Source organism: Oncorhynchus nerka, linkage group LG17 (assembly GCF_034236695.1).
Source record: "Oncorhynchus nerka isolate Pitt River linkage group LG17, Oner_Uvic_2.0, whole genome shotgun sequence".
Classification (NCBI taxonomy): Eukaryota; Metazoa; Chordata; class Actinopteri; order Salmoniformes; family Salmonidae; genus Oncorhynchus; species Oncorhynchus nerka.
In genome coordinates, this window is record NC_088412.1 from 36,873,362 (window position 1) to 36,891,469 (window position 18,108).

At 40.8% G+C, this 18,108-nt stretch overlaps 1 long non-coding RNA gene across 1 annotated transcript; it reads right to left on the bottom strand.

Moving 5' to 3' along the window:
- Positions 1–14,841: 14,841 nt before the first annotated feature.
- Positions 14,842–17,714, bottom strand: LOC135561325 (uncharacterized). Its single transcript, XR_010459374.1, has 3 exons — positions 17,603–17,714; positions 16,789–16,969; positions 14,842–15,132 (listed from the first exon to the last, which is right to left on the bottom strand). It is a non-coding gene; the product is annotated as an uncharacterized LOC135561325 (long non-coding RNA).
- Between the last annotated feature and the right edge of the window lie 394 nt (positions 17,715–18,108).

Sequence of the window (18,108 nt, forward strand, 5' to 3'; positions counted from 1 at the left end):
CAGGAGGAATGGGCCAAAATTCCCCCAACTTATTGTGGGAAGCTTGTGGAAGGCTCCCTGAAACGTTTCTCGAAAGTTTAACAATTTAAAGGCTTTGCTTCCAAATACTAATTGAGTGTATGTAAACTTTTGACCCACTGGGAATGTGAAGAAAATAAATAAATGCGTAAATAAATAATTCTCTCTACTATTATTCTGACATTTCACATTCTTAAAATAAAGTGGTGATCCTAACTGTCATTTAACAGGGAATTTTTACTAGGATTAAATGTCAGGAATTGTGAAAAACTGATATTAAATGTATTTGGCTAAGGTGTATGTAAACTTCCAACTTCAACTGTATACTATATATATATATATATATATATATATGTTTTAAAAGATACAGGAAAAAAATACAGAAATAAGCTACTATCATGATCTTCAAATAGATCTACAAACTTGAAGAAGTAGCCAATAGTATACCGGAGTAGCCACAACAGATTTTTTTAACAGGATAATATATAACACAAGCGTGCCTCTTCTCCCTTTGACAAAATACTGATATAATCATAAAGCAACTGACAGTGGACAGATTCAGACCTCAAAGAATAGTCTGTAGATTAGATTTACAGTAGACCTGATAGCTACTGTAGTAGATACATGTTTGGGTGTGGGTGTGATAGTATTATGGAAAATATCACCCTGAATTGCTACCACCAGTGAGAGCTACTGTATTCTTACAGTAATTAGAAGTAGTTAGAATTAGTGGTGGCTTAATTAGTGTTACAAATGACTAATAATGCTTGTAATAGTTATGTGGCATAAATTAATTGTCACTCTACTCTAATACTTCATGACAGTTCAAGTAGATTACATTTCCAGCAACAATGTGATTATTTAACGTGTTTACTTTTTAAAACAAGCTCTCAGTGCTGTCTCAATGAGCGCATGTTGACATGAAGCAGGGGATAACATGACAGTTGTGTGGTTAGGGTTGTTGTGACATTGACTAGATGTCAGAGACGTTACTTTCAGATGGACCACTTACCAACCGGAGGGGAAAGGTCAAGGGTCGGTCAATAAATCTCTAAAGACTTTTACAACCTTTCTATTTCCTCACTAACATGTTGTTGACTGCTGATGCTCATTAAAACACGATCTTGTTTAGCCGCTTTAAAGTCTGAAGGAAGGAACAATGTCTAATGTGGATCTATGGATATTGTGTGACTGTCAGCTAGTGGATGCTTGGCAGACATCCACACACCAATAACTCATTTATACAAGTATTATCAGTGAGATTATTACAGTAATCACACTATAGACGGTTTGTTGTTTAGCAACAAATTTGGCTTAGATTGTTGACAACATGTTAACTAAATTTCGTATCTAAATGTTTATTGAAAATATAAATACATTCGCACAATGAGCACTTGTTGTCTCTGAAATTTATCTTTAGGGTTGTTATTTAGCTATCTAGCAAATTTGAGCCATATTAGCATTGGCATGAAATCAGTCAAAACACTTCAAAACAATACTTGATATTAAGAACAATATAAAACTAGTTGAAACTAGCCACCCACGATTCCCCACATGGTAGCTTCTTGTCATTGTTGCTAGCTATCTGGCCATTCAGAATCATAACAATGTACGGCTTCCTGCCCCTTTGATTCGCCATTTTTGTGACGTTGTTAGCCAACCTGTCTATAGAATTTTTAAAATAAAATATGTAGAACATCCTCCATGTGAGCAGGCTGGAAAAGACTAACATGAAGTTGTTATGCATCAAAATTCAACTTGAAATAATCTCTTAGGAGCTGTGGTATTAAAGGTATTGAGCTTTCCGTGCAATGTGACATTTGCAATGCGTTCTTTCCAGATCCCAATATCATATGTTTCTTCATTCTTTACTACCAGTCTTTTCTGTGCCTGAATTTACTCTGTAATAAAAACATGTGACATTCAAGTTTAATTTGAAGAGCGACCAAGTATGAATCTAAAGTACACATGGAACAAAGATAATAAGACAGGGAAGAGAAGAGATACTGTACTGTACTGACGCCTAGGGTCATGTATGAGACAGACATCATGCACATTTTAAATCTGATTCGCAAATAAACATTTGTGTGCCTCTTTAGTGTGTGTGTTTGTGGATTTATTGTGTGTGTGCGTGCGCGGGCTCCCCATACAGTTTAGCAATGACACTTTCTGTTCAGACACCGTCACTGTCCCTGTCATCAAAAGACATGTGGGGCCTGTTCTTTCCCTTTTCCTCTTTGTTAGTTTTCCACATTCATCCAGTCTTTAGGTACAAGATGCTTAATGGTCAGAGATGCTTAAGCAGTGGAGTGCACATTGATTTGAGTGAGCTTCCATCCCTCCATTCTGTCCTGCATCATGTCCACAGCCATCATGTCCATTCAGAGAGGGAAAGGCAGCACCCTCCCACCACCGACCTCCGAATGTGATTGATCCTTGCTGATGGCATCACAAAATAATTACAGCACGCCTCCTGATTCCATAGCATGTTGACGCATCACAAAGGTAATCGGGGGCTCAGAAGGACTCAGTACAATTTCCTGTTACTTAAAGTCCAAACGAGAAGAGAGAGGCAAGGAGGTAGGAAAAATGGAGGAGGAGCTATGGATGAAGAGGGGGAGGTTTGGGAAGTGGACATTAAGAATTGCTGGAGGGGAACACGCGCATTTCGTCAAAACTATGCAAGTGATTTTTTTCACCCAAGCCAACAAATGGCAGCTTGATTTTGTCCGACACAGGTTTAGTCAATCCATATGGGTTATTTTCTAGATTGGCATCATAGCTTGACAGACAGACTGTTGGAGGCTAAATGGGGGATATGTTTTGTTTACCAGAGATATGCCCTCTACTGCTGTCATCTGGACTAAATATAGACCGACACCAATAGCAAATATCTGCTTTCTCAAAACCAGTTGAGACATTCAACCTGGCTGCTAGTACTTAGATGCTTAGATACATGGCTGTACTTTTTAACAAGTGGGCCTATAGGCAATCGTACTGTATAAATGTCCTATAACGACAACACAGGATAGGCTACATGTTACTTAAACCAATTCTATTCTGACCATACTTGACTCTAATAGAAAGCGAACCTGTTGGTTTTGTATTTTGTATTGTTTTGTATTTCTATTGTCACATATACCAGATAGGTGCTGTGAAATGGGTTGTTTTACAGGGTCAGACATTGTAGTACGAACTAGGGTTAAGCTCCTTGGCACATCGACAGATTTTTCACCTTTTCAGCTCGGGTATTCAAACCAGTGACCAATCGGATAAAGGCACCACGCTCGAACCATTAGGCTTCACACAGTAAAATGTATGCTGATCGTAATACCACACAAGCCTTGCTGATGGGATGTTCATTGTTTCAAGCTGCTCTCAGTGTTGTGTTTCAGATCACCATCTCTATCACCTCTAGCCACATCCAGTACCACTCTCTGGGAAACATAAATAAGAATGGAGAGGTTGCTATTATCCATGAGGGGGAAAAAATGCAGGCTTAGAATGATTCTCTATGTCATTCATTTATATTTACTTATAAATTACAGTAATTTATACTTACTTATGAATTAAATAATTACTGTAGAACTATATATTTTTAAATTCTGTTTACGCTGTTCAAATGAAAATTTCATGCAGAAATTAAAGACACTGCATAAACATTGCTATGGTGAGTTTGAATGAATTGCAGCCATAGTCTTTATGTATTTACATATGCGATATGAATGAGAAAATCAAAAAAAATACTGGACAATCTGACATGTCCGCTCAAAAACTGTCAAAATGTATCCACACAATAAAAATATAGGTAAAATCACTAAAAATGACTTATTCTTTATTAACTTTGTCCATTTGTCCAATTAGTGTCGAATAGCAGATTCCCATCATTCTCAGTGGTAGTTAGCATTAACACCATGTTTGACTAAAACAGACCTAACGCCTTAATTAATGAACTCAATCTGGATATATCTATATTGGATTCAATGCATATTTGCTTGTCTGTGGTTCCATGGCAACTGGCAGGGATGGAGAGGGGAGGATAGGTCACCATTACATCACTAATGGGGTTGCCATCCTGTAGCTGTACAGGGGTGCATTGTGGGAGCATTAATATTCATGGTGAAGAAGCGTTAACCATCATTACCTGTCTCCCTTCTCCTGACACACAACACTGTCAGAAGGAGGGAGGATCGGCATGGCGCCACACGTTACCCATCCCTCAACTCACTGACAGCATGTTCACTCCGTGCTGGCTGCCGTGGTGAAAACAAGGGAAAAACACAAACAACACAATGTAAGTTGTGAGTAAACAATGTACATATGGTATCTGCACCTGAAGGGACCAACGGATCTTTCTTACCAGGCAGAAGCAAAGTGGAGAGACGATGTTACTAATGAACCTGGGCAAAACACAACTGTGAATAATGAAACAACACTGCATTTTGCAACAGAGAGAGAGAGAGAGAGAGAGAGAGAGAGAGAATAAAAGGTGAAATCATACAATGAGCAGAAGGAAGAGGGGGAAGAAAAGAGGAAATAGGGAAAGAAAGCAAGCAATGATTAAATGATCAAAAGCTGGCAGAGAGAATGTGTGTGTCACTGTGAGGCGCGCTCCTCATCTCCCCGCCAGTAAAAGTTAGGTTTCAAGCGCTGTGTAATTATAGCAGGGGGATGTCAATTTGACATTAATACAGCCAGCAGAAACGCCCTAATTGGCCTCAGAGGAGAAAGTGAACCAGAAAATATATTAACATTTTAAAAAAGCATATTTTGCCTAATCCTTTCACTTTCCAACAATATTTGAAGACCAAAATGCCCCAGGCATGAGAATTTAAATGAGCAATTTTGTTTTTGAAGGAAACGGCCAATGAGACAGAAAATAGACTAAAGGGAAATCATTAGTGTATGAGAGCTCCTGCCTGACAGGCCGGCCTTGCTGACTGGCTGGCCTGTCACTAGGACTCTGTGTTCAGCCGCTCCACGCTATGAGCTAAGCTGATAACATGAAAAGACCCATAAACGTGCAGCCAGAAGTCAAAGCTTATTATCTGAAAGATTCAAATGCAGGGATAAGGATGAAGAAGAGGAGGGAAAAAACCTAGGAGAGTAGGGGGAACAGGAGGCAGGTCTAGTTCTTCTTTCCTGTAGGATAGGAAAGAAGAAAAAAACTGTCCAGATCAAGGTAGGATATAAGTAGTAATAGGACCCCGTTGCCTGACACAAACATGTGGCAGCAAATCACAAGATCACACAAAAACAGAAAAGATAAAAGAAAAAAACGTTGCAAGATGGCAACAAAGGTACGTCCCATATGGCACCCTACTCCCTATGTAGTTCAGTGCTTTTGACCAGGGCCCATAGGGAAATAAGGAATAGGGTGTAAGGAATAGGGTGCAATTTAGGCTGCGTCCAAAACTGCGGAAAGTAGTGAGGGGGATGTGATCTGGGATGTCCCAGTGTCCAGGTTGATGTGATATGACTGTCTCAGAGAAACACAGCTAAGTGCAGTCAGACAGTGTTAGCCCACTCCCCTGGTGATGGAGCAGCTGAAGCAGTCATGGCCCCTGGCACGGCGTGGCACTGCAGGGCAAACTGCTCAGCCAACTTGGAGACTGCTCAGCCGCTTTGCCCTTTACAAACACAACAGAGGGAAGTGTATGTTCCAAATGGCGAGCTATTCTCTTTATAGTGAACTACTTTTGACCAGTACGTCACCCTATAGTAATGCACTACATAGGGAATAGATGACCATTTGGGAGGCACACAAAGGAAGATGGGAATGAGCTAGCCGGTCAGCTTTAGCTCAGTAAAGGAGGCCAGGTTTATCACCTCTGGCTAAAAGAGAGGGAGAAAGAAAAACGAAAGCTTGAATGGTTGACAGAGGAAAGTGAGAACAACCACAGATCTCAAACCCTGTCTGTGTCTCTTTAGTGTGACAACAAAGGGAACATGATATTCCCTCTCTCTCTATGCTCTCTCAAGATACTGGTCTGTTGGTTGGTCAGAGGTTTCTTACTGCTGCCTGCCTGGCACATTAGGGCAGTGGCCTATAACCCCTTTCACAAAGAGGCCTTTACCTTATTTTCTCATTTTTTTACCTTATTTTTGAATACAGTGTGTTCAGAAAGTATTCACACACGTTTACTTTTTCCACATTTTGTTAATACAGCCTGCATTTAAAATGGATTAAATTGAGATATTGTGCCACTGATCAAAACACAATACCCCACAATGTCAAAGTGGATTTTTGTTTGTAGAATTTTTTTCAAATTAATAAAACATTTAAACTATAAAGTCAACAAGTACCCAACCACTTTATTATGGCAAGCCTAAATACACTCAGGAGTTCAAATCTGCTAACCAAGTCACACAATAAGTTGGATGGACTCACTCTGTGTGCAATAATTGTCTTTAACATGATTTTTGAATGATTACCCAATTTCTGTCCTCAACATACAATTATCTTTAAGGTCCCTCAGTCAAGTAGTGAATTTCAACCACAAAGACCAGGGAGGTTTTCCAATGCGTCACAAAGAAGAGCACCTATTGGTAGATGGGTAAAAAATTAAATAGCAGACGTTGAATATCCCTTTGAGCATGGAGAAGTTATTAAGTACGCTTTGGGTGGTGCATTAAAATACACCCAGTCACTACAGAGATTCAGGCGTCCTCAGTTGCCAGAGAGGAAGGAAATCGCTCAGGGGATTTCACCATGAGGCTAATGGTGAATTTAAAACAGTTACAGAGTTTAATGGCTGAGATATGAGAAAACTGAGGATGGATCAACAACATTGTAGATACTCCACAATACTAACCTAAAAGACAGAGTGAAGTGAAGGAAATATGTACAGAATAAAAAATATATATTCCAAAGCATGCATCCTGCTTGCAATAAGGCACTAAGGTAATACTGCAAATACACAACACATTACTGATTACAACTCTTCATATTTTCAAGCATGGTGGTGGCTGCATCATGTCATGGATATGCGTCATCGGCAATTGTCATTGTTAGGAAAAAATACACGGAACAGAGTTAAGCACAGGCAAAATCCTAGAGGGAAACCTGCTTCATTCTGTTTTCAAACAATCACTGGGAGACAAAATCACTTTTCAGCAGGACAATAACCTAAAACTCAAGGCCAAGATGACATTGAATGTTCCTGAGTGGCCTGGTTACAGTTTTAACTTAAATCGGCATGACGATCTATGTCAATACTTGGAAATGGCTGTCTAGCAATGATCAACAACCACCTTGACAGAGCTTGAAGTGTTGAAACGTTAATAATGGGTAAATATTTTGTACGAAGCTCTTAGAAAGATTCACTACTGTAATCACTGCCAAAGGTGATTCTAACATGTATTGACTCAGGGTGTTGAATACTTATCTAATCAATATATTTTATATTTTTTTTTTCCTAAAATAGTATTTTGTTTAGATTTCGGAAAAACAACAACAATTAAATACATTTGAATCCCAATTTGTAACACAACTAAATGTGGAAAAAGTCAAGAATTGTGAATACTTTTTGAAGGCACTGTATTGAAAGGGTAGAGGTTTTTGTATGTTGTATTTGTTCTCTCTCTCAGTCTTCACCATCAGCGGCCATTTTTTTGTATCAGGGTTTTATGTTTTTCTTCTTCAATTGGGGCTGATATTAGCTGCATCCAAAATGACACCCTATTCCCCATTTAGTGCCCTATTTTTGACCAGAGTCCTATGGGTGCCATTTGGGACTCAGACATACTTTGAAAGCAGCATTTAATCAGGCCCTTTGATAAACATTTGACACAAAGCGCCGTGTTTCTGTCTCTGGCGTTCTACTGCCTTGGGCTAGAGATTGAGATTGACTGGATTCTCATCCACAATTTTCACAATTTTAAGCCCACCTGTCAGAGAGCCTGTCAGTCAGAGTGACACAAAGATGGTAGGAATCAAAGGACGGAGGACACAGGATGATTTCTCTTCTTACAGAAGACAGAGGAAGACTGAGGCATGACAAATGTGGAAAGAAGTAAGACATATTGTAGTAACAGATTCTTCACTGAGATTAGTCATATATTTACTAAATCAATTAGAGGTTTATTGTAATATCCAACAACAACAAAACAGGTAAAATAACCTAGGTATATCATTACATGCAACATACAACTGAAATGATTTCTTGCAACAAAACAACATTGTAACCATTAGGAAAACAAAAACATCAAAAAACACATCCATAACAAAATATATATTTATTTTTTAAATGGAATTCTCCCCATTCTAGTCCCATCACTTCCACTACACCAGCAGACATCTGATCGAAGCTGAAGGAAACTACAAACTACCAATCATTTGACCCTGAAGCATCGAGGATGGAGCAGTGTTCTCTCCACCAACGGAAGCCGAGCTACAGGTCACCAGGGGTCAACACCTTCCTTAACCAGCCTACAGCGTGCTAGATGCTACAGTGCGATGGGAGGGAGGGAGCTCTCGGCTTCATCCCAAATGGCACCCTGTTCCCTGCATAGTGCACCCTGGTCAAAAGTAGTGCACTATTCAGGGAATAGGGTGCCAATTGGGACGCAGCCCTTTCCTCCAGCCACCCAGGGACTTGACATGGCCAGAGAGCTCTGTTGTACCGGCCCTGCAGCTGCACTCCCTACAGACGCTGGATTAGTATTGAGGAAATGCACAATGACACCAATGTTACTTCTATAGATCTTGTGTATAGTGTGCTTTAAAAAAAATCTCGCTATCAAGTACTGTAAGCGAAAAAGGTTTTTAGCAGGTGGTTGGTGGTTTAGTGAACTGAGGTGAGTTTCCAGAAGCATTTGTAGCTAAATGTAAGCATGCAAACACCTTGCTGGAAGACTCCAGTATAGACTGTTATGCAAAGCATAGTACAACACAACAGTATTGGTTTCCAGGAATAAATGATATGACCTCTAGCTAGCTAGAGCACACTGGCCTTGATTTGACCAACTCCAATCAACCCTTTGGTTGATTCCTCACACACGCTGACACATTCAGTTTGATTTTCATTTGCATCAATATGTTCATGTTCATTCATTTCCAAGGACAGTAAACAATGGTATTTCACATCATAAAGGTCTCAAACCCTAATAATGTAGCTTCACTACTACCTTCCATGGCCCTGCCAGACTCAGGTAGCAGCCCAGCTAACATACAGGCGTTATTGATGAGCCACTCAGGACATATCCCTGCTATTAGCATGCACATTTCCCAGGGATGAGCCACACATCAACTGAGTCTAGTTTGGCAGGGTCAGAGCCAGCAGGGGGCTCATATATGAGCTGCAGAGCAAAGCCACAGTTACAGTATTATGGTTGGAGATAGATGGGGTGAGAGAGAGAGAGAGAGAGAGAGAGAGAGCAAGAAAGAACCAAAGAACAAGAGAGGGAGAGGGAGAGAGAAAGAGAATATTAAGGCCACGGTTATGTTACAGTTATAGAGAGAGAACAATGAGAGAGGGAGAGAGAGAGAGAAAAGTGAGAGATAGAGAGAGCGAGACCAAGAGATAGTAGGACAGAGAGTGAGAGAGAGTGAGAGAGAGAGAGAGAGAGAGAGAGAGAGAGAGGGAGAGAAAGAGAGAGAGAGAGAGCAAAAGGGAGAGAGAGAAAGTGAGAGATAGAGAGAGCGAGACCAAGAGATAGTAGGACAGAGAGTGAGAGAGAGAGAGAGAAAAAGGGAGAGAGAGAGATAGTCAGAAAGTGAGACAGGCGAGAGACTTCTCTAGACTAGGACCTTCTCTACCTGATGGGAACATGGCGAGCGGTCTGTTCTCCCCCTCATCAATACAGCAGGCCTCTTTGTCAGTAATTTGCAATAAGTGTCCGCGCCACATCTTCAGGGACCTGGAGGAAATCATTACTGGCTGAGGCCCTGCTCTGCTCCTAATTGGATGCGTAGGGCCTTATCAACCGAGGATTTTCCAAGACCTTTGACAGATACCAATACGAAAATCATTGTTCAGTTGTCAATTTAAGAGACCGTTAAAAGAGCTTATTTTAATTTTAATTGGAACTTCCTCCTCCCTTCACAGTGAGCCGCCAGGATTAAAATAAGAGCTCAGCCCCTCGGTGAGAGAGAGAGTGTGTGTGTGTATGTGTGAGTGTGTGTGTGTGTGAGTGTGTGTGTTCATAACCCCTGGATGGAGAAAATTATCTTTCAGGTACTGTATAATAATATGTAGGTCAAATTGGCAGGTTAGAGCTGTGACCAGCCTACAAATGAAGACGGCGAGCATAAAAACACATTTAGTTTACAGAAATCGCCCAGGCTGTTTCCTGCGACTTCATGATCAGCATCAAATGAGGCTGAATCTGATCTGTGCTGCAAAGCTCTCAATTAGGCAGAACCACATCCGCGTGTAGGGAGTGTGCAGGCCGGGGCGATCATAGATCACACTCCGTAAACTGATCGGCTGATAGTGCTGCTGCTGCTGTCACATATTTATTATGCTCTGTACTCTCTTGGCGACCCTGAACTCAAATCACTAACTGCTTTTAATAAGTCTGTAAGGCCTGGGTGGGAGGTTGTGTGTGTGTGTGTTGTTTGCGGCCTCAGCCCTCCCCTGCGACTGCGCGGGGAGGGGGGGGGGGGGTCTGCGAATGCTGGCAGATGCGGCGAAAGCTAATATGCGTAAACGGACGTGCAGCTCGGATGAGCCGCTGACGGTGAAATGGCCACCCAGAGCCCAGGGAATGAATGGGGCTGAGGGGCTAGGGGGGCGAGACTTGGCAGCGACTGATGAACCCATGTCACCACACACGGATCCCTTTTTTTGGAATAGTGGAACCCTCCCTCGCTTTACACAGATGTGAGCATCGCCCGATCCATCTATCCTACCATCCCTCGTCTGCCCCAAAGAGAAGGATTTGTGATTGTGATCAGCTTGCTACAAAATCAAAATAATGTATTATTTATCCCACACAAAACACTGAACAACAACAACAAGAGCCCATTACAAATAAATATGGCCAAGCCGAAGATCATTTTGTTTAAAAATATGGAGTTGTCTGAGGATATAGACTCAACTGCCTAGTTACTGTGATGTCCAACCCAGCTCTACAGCCAGTATGCAGCAGTATTGTATTATACAGAGGGTATTTAGCTATCTCCAGCATCGGAGTCTCAGAGGAGGAGAGTGAAAACAAGACTAATAAAATGCCTAATTAAAGAAAGAGAGAGGAGAAGGATTTGTGATTGTGATCAGCTTGCTACAAAATCAAAATAATGTATTATTTATCCCACACAAAACACTGAACAACAACAACAAGAGCCCATTACAAATAAATATGGCCAAGCCGAAGATCATTTTGTTTAAAAATATGGAGTTGTCTGAGGATATAGACTCAACTGCCTAGTTACTGTGATGTCCAACCCAGCTCTACAGCCAGTATGCAGCAGTATTGTATTATACAGAGGGTATTTAGCTATCTCCAGCATCGGAGTCTCAGAGGAGGAGAGTGAAAACAAGACTAATAAAATGCCTAATTAAAGAAAGAGAGAGGAGGGAAGTTGTCAGGGTATAAAAGCTTTTTTTTCTTCTGCACTAGCTGCATGATTTTTTTTACGGCCATGTCTGTGGGAGCCTGTACTGTGTTTGCCGGCTGTTTTACTGGGTGTCAGCACGGATTTGAAGCAAGGAGCCATCTAAGCATGCGTATTAGGCGATTCATTTGACCTCATTATACTGCAATAAAAAAGGAACCCGGTTTACTAAATATCACCACGCCGCTCGAACAGCCGCACGCCGTTTCAGATCATGCAGAGGAGTGTGCTAAAAAGATGATTCCAGAAATGTCTGGTGAGGAGAGAAAAAGAGGGCGAAAGAGCGAGAGGGAGAGAGAGGAAGAGAGAGAGGGAGGATGGGAAGAGAAGGGGGAGCGGGTGAACCCTCACTAGCCAGGAGGGATTCTGACAAGAGAAGGAAAAAAGCAGATACGTAAAGCCCCTATTTATTAAGAGCAGAGCAAGTGAAGAAAAAAAGATTTATGCTTATAATTTAAGGCAATTAAAGCATGCCTGTTGGGCTGGCCTATGGCGATTGTTCTGAGTAAAAAGGAGGCCGAGCTGCTGACAAGCATTTGAATCCACTAAGTCCTACCAGGGGAGCTCACACTGCAGGCATCAAACCCAAACTAAATCAATAAAATAATTACACTTTTATAAATTGCATTTTGACAAGTATCAGATAGCTGCTAAGCTTTGATATAATGAATTCCTCTGAGGTGATGCAAACAAGGAGAGGCGTACTTAGAGATCCAAACAATCAAAGGCTGATCCTCGTTAGTGTATGCTGTCAGATGCATCGCTGCTATTAATTACTACAAATTAATGTGACTCTCTCCGCCTCTCTCTGCTGATTGGGATGGTAATCACACTACTAACCAGCACAGAGAACATATGCAACCCTACCAAAATAATAAGCCTGTGTGCATGTTGTGTTTACAGGCCACATAATTTGCTTGATGCGTTATTTTACCCATCAGCCTCACACACACATACACACACACACACACGATGCACACACACACATATGCATGTATAAGACACACACACACACACATGCAGGAAGAAGAACAAAAAAACTAACCCTATTTATGTTCATAATTTATTTGTACATTTGATTGCCCAGTGACCCCTTGCATCAGTTCAGCACACATAACAAGGCCCACCACCACCACCACCACAAGGCAGCACTCTAAAGCTGAGCAATACACCATTAGACAACAAAAAAAAGGTGTGACATTTTGCCACAGTAGCGAGGGAGCAGAAACGAAAGGAAGGCTTTAAGAGGGATCGCGCTGTGGCAGGGTGGCAGCTAAAATGTCCTGTCACTGCAATCACGCTTCAAATCACATACAGCATCAATGGGGAGACCACCAGGCACCAGTGACATCTTTGCCAGACGCCAACAGGCGTTCTAAATGAGACAGTAGATAGTAATTACGCCCCCTCACTAGCTAAATTGTTTACCATGAGACTGATCCGCTCTGCCAGGACTGCTTACTAGCCCAATTTTTCATCCTTAATAACAATATCTTTTGTGGCATTGCGTGTGTCTGTGTCCCAAATGGTACCCTGCCCCCTTTATAGTGCAGTATTTTTGACCAGGGCCCTATGGGCTCTATATAGGGAATAGGCTTTCATTTGGAATATTTACTCTGTGTAACAATTTAGGAGGGGTGAGGCTGGATCTGAAACCATCCTAATTTGTTCAGTTCTTCATTTATAATTTATTCCTCTTCAATGCATTTTATCTTAGAATTCTTTGCAAATAGTATCAGTATACTTATGTTTACACACATAATGCAAAATGTACAATTTTTTAGATGTTTTCCCTACAAGACACTGCAATGGCTTTTAGGGAAATGAATATTGCAAAATTCTGGCAATGTAAATGTAATGACAATTATGAATGGATACTCTGCTATATAAAGTATTTGTGCATATGTGTGGGTCTATGTGTCTGAAAATAAACAATTATCTTAGCCAGTGCATATACAGTCACTGACAGTCACTCATATAGCCCATGTCAACTATTTTATTTTAATTGGGCAAGTTATTCTAGCGGCCAGCTATCTAAACTTGTAGTAATCATGGTCGAATTATTGACTGGGTGCCCCCATTGATTTTGTTAGTCACTCTTACCCAGATATCATATTAAAAACCGCAAACATTTCTCTCCATCCTATGGCAAAATGTGTAGAATTGCAGGAAATTTGCAGTAAAACTGAAAAATCTCCTCTCCGCCCTGTGGCAAAATGAGTAGAGATGCAGCAAACTTGCATTAAAACCTCAACATTTCCCCTACCCCAAGGTGAGGGAAGGTGGGTGGGGGGCTAAAGGCTAGGGTTGCCTTTGGAAGTGGGTAGGCAAACCTGCAAGCCACTGTGGCCCCTCGTAATGAGTTCATATTTTTTGTGGCCCCTACTCCCATCAAAGTTGCCCATCCCTGCCCTAGTGCATAGTGAGAGAAGAGCATCTTTATTCTTTATTGGCAGGTGAGTGTTGTCTCTGCTACAAAGCACCAGCTGACCTGCCTAGGTTTGCTCTTGTTGACGACACTTAAAAGTCTACATGATCTCATTCCCTTGGTACAGTTGTCCCAGACTCCACCTGGATTTGACGACTATTGATGACCTCTGTAAAACTAAACACCCCTGAGGATCCTCACACTGAACCCACCATGGCCTAGAGGGTGTGTGTGTGTGTGTGTGTGTGTGTACATGCATTCTTTTCTGTGTGTGTTCCAGTGGAGTATCTGGGTAAGAAACACTGGGCTCACAGGCCCAGGTTCTGTTCTGCTCCATGGGAGAAGATCTGAATGGAGTGAGATTTGTTTCTTTATTCTGTAAATGTGTCTACCACAATCTGTGCTTATATTCAGCATAACTCAGAAATAAAACCATAATCCATAGATATGTAACAAATATTTCACACATTAATCAGTAAATATATACTAGTATTTCATATATTACACCATAATCCATGAATTTGTACTTCACAAATATTTCACAAATATTCACCATATGCCACAAATAAATTGATGATCTGTAAATATATTCAACATAGCTCACAAATAAAACAAACGTGGCTTCAGATGAGTCAGCTTTCTCCATTCATTGGGATAATCTTTGTCTCACGTGACACGAAGAGTGAAGCAAATTGTCAAATTCTTGGGACAACGCTTTCTAGCTCAAAAAAATAAAGAACAACTTCATGAAATGTGACTATAACGTTTATTTAAGCAACAAAATGATGTTCAAATGTTCAACATTTTACTTACATATGAATGTTAAATTCAACTATGCCGAGTGTGTGCTTTCGACATCAGCGACCAATAAACTTTGATTATATTTTATTTTGTGCAAAACCCCCAAATGTCCACCCCTTTGGGTCCCCAGGACAGAGTTTTGGAAATGCTGCTATAGGTCCTTGGCCGAGACAACAGTCAGATAAATAAAAAAAAGCTCAGGAAAGGCCTGAAAGAAACGAGAGCTTGACTAATGGGGAGTTGCAGTGGGGTCCAGAAGCAGCTGGTCAGTGGTAGAACAGGCCAAGTGGGGTCATGGTTCTAGGTTGACTCAGAATGGACAGCTCTGTGGGATCAGTAGGAATAAATAACAATATTGAGTTAGATGTAAACTGGGCAGCACACACCACTTGTTACACAGAGCAAGACATTTGAAATATCATGTTAGGAAGCTATTTGATCAAGCTTAGAAACAGGAGTCAGTCAATAAAAGGAGGCAAGAGGACCACATGCTGGAACCCAAGTCAATAGCACAGTGTTGCTGTTCCTGATGACTTGTTAACTCCTTCCCTGTGTGTGTGTGTGTGTGTGTGTGTGTGTGTGTGTGTGTATGGATGGATGCCAGGGTGTGTCAACGTCTGTGGATCAGTGCCTGTATTTTCTCTGCACTCCAATGTGCCATCATTACGCAGTTTTACAAATTACTAAGGTTGATCGAGATGTCACAGGTTTACATTTAATTTGTCATTTCATACTCCAAAAATGTTTCTTCGTAACAACCATTGTAACATGGCCCGTGCATTGTTACACAATTAAACCCACGTTATTATTGTGAGGTTAATACTTTTTACTCAAAAAAGTCTTTACAGTATGAGTAGAATAGCTTTGCCTTTTATTTACACTACCGGTCAAAAGTTTAAGAACAACAACTCATTCAAGGGTTTTCTTTATTTTTTACTATTTTCTACATTGTAGAATAATAGTGAACACATCAAAACTATGAAATAACACATATGGAATCATGTGGTAAGTAAAAAAAAGTGTTAAACAAATCAAAATAAATGTTATATTTGAGACTCTTCAAATAGCCACCCTTTGCCTTGATGACAGCTTTGCACACTCTTGGCATTCTCTCAACCAGCTTCATGAGGTAGTCACCTGAAATGCATTTCAATTAACAGGTGTGCCTTCTTAAAAGTTAATTTGTGGAATTTCATTCCTTCTTAATGCGTTTGAGCCAATCAGTTGTGTTGTATAAAGGTAGGGGGGCTATACAGAAGATATCCCTATTTGGTAAAAGACCAAGTCCATATTGTGGCAAGAACAGCTCAAATAAGCAAAGAGAAACAACAGTCCATCGTTACTTTAAGACATGTGGGTCAGTCAATACGGAACATTTCAAGAACTTTGTCAAGTGCAGTCACAAAAACCATCAAGCGCTATGATTAAACTGGCTCTCATGAGGACCACCACAGGAAAGGAAGACTGAGTTACCTCTGCTGAAGAGGATAAGTTCATTGAAGTTACCAGCCTCAGAAATTGCAGCCCAAATAAATGCTTCAGAGTTCAAGTAACAGACACATCTCAACATCAACTGTTCAGAGGAGACTGCATGAATCAGCCCTGCGTGGTTGAATTGCTGCAAAGAAACTACTACTAAAGGACACCAATAAGAAGAAGAGACTTGCTTGGGCCAAGAAACACGAGCAATGGACATTAGACTGATGAAAATTTGTACTTTGGTCTGTAGCCCAAATTGGAGATATTTGGTTCCAAATGCCATGTCTTTGTGTGGGTGATTTCCCACAGTGAAGCATGGAGGAGGAGGTGTTATGGTGTGGGGGTGCTTTGCTGATGACACGGTCTCCGATTTATTTAGAGTTCAAGGCACACTTAACAAGTATGACTACCACAGCATTCTGCAGCAATACGCCATTGCATCTGGTTTGGGCTTAGTAGGACTATCATTTGTTTTTCAACAGGACAAAATGACCCAACATACCTCCAGACTGTGTAAGGGCTATTTTTTTTATCAAGGAGATTGATGGAGTGCTGCATCAGATGACTTGGCCTCCGCAATCCCCAGACCTCAACCAAATTGAGATGGTTTGGGATGAGTTGGACCACAGAGTGAAGGAAAAGCAGCCAACAAGTGCTCAGCATATGTGGGAACTCCTTCAAGACTGTTGGAAAAGCATTCCAGATTAAGTTTGTTGAGAGAATGCCAAAAGTGTGCAAAGCTGCCATCAAGGCATAGGGTGGCTATTTTTGACCGGTAGTGTAGCTGGTGACATTTGCCCAGCCCCTCAACCCAATGGTGCAACACAATACAGAGACTAGAGGGAGGGAACGGACAGTAATCAGTCACGGAAGGCATGCATTGCCTGGGAAATAACATATTAATAAATGTAGCTAAGGATGCTAGCAAGCTAGCAAGCCTACATGTAACGGAAAATAGCTAGCTGAATTAATCAGATAACGCTTTAATCAGATAATGTACAATTTCTTACCTCTAAACCAAAGAGTTCTTTGTCCTGCCAAGCATTCATTGATTTGCAACATTTGTCATTAGCTGGCTAGCCAGATCACCAAGTCAGAATTTTAAAACTGAGCAGTTCTTCATAATTGACACATTCCTGAATTAACAAAGCTGACGCGATCCCCTGCAAGCTATCGGCAGTGTCCAACGTTAGCTAGTTAGCTAGGCTAGTGGGCTGATGTCGAAAGCACACTTGGCGTTGCATGCCCAATTCACATGAAAGACATTTGTTGAACATTTGAACATAATTTGTTGAATACATAAACATTATACTCACATTCCATGAAGTTGTTCTTTATTTTTCTAGCTAGAAAGCATTCTCCCAATAACTAGACACTTTGCTTCACTCTTCGTGTCACGTGACACAAAGATTATCCCAATGAACGAAGATAGCCGACTCATCTGAAGCCACATTTGTGGATTGTAATACATTGACAGGCGGAAATAATGTCTTAAAATTCTGTAAGAACAGAAAACACATCCACAAACACTTTTTGAGTGCGCAAATGCACATTTCAAATGTTAGGGATTTTTGAACACTTGCTCATAAATTCTTACACAATTTAGTTTTATTTGGGAGCTATATTACATTTATTTACAGATCAATTTATTTGTGATTTACGGTGAATATTTCAGAAATATTTTTACATATTTACGGATGGTTTTAGTTACAAAATATTTGTATATATTCACAGATCATAGTTTTATGTGTGAGCTATGTTGAATATACACACAGGTCGAAACATTTACAGAATAAAGAAACAAATCTCACTCCATAGACTT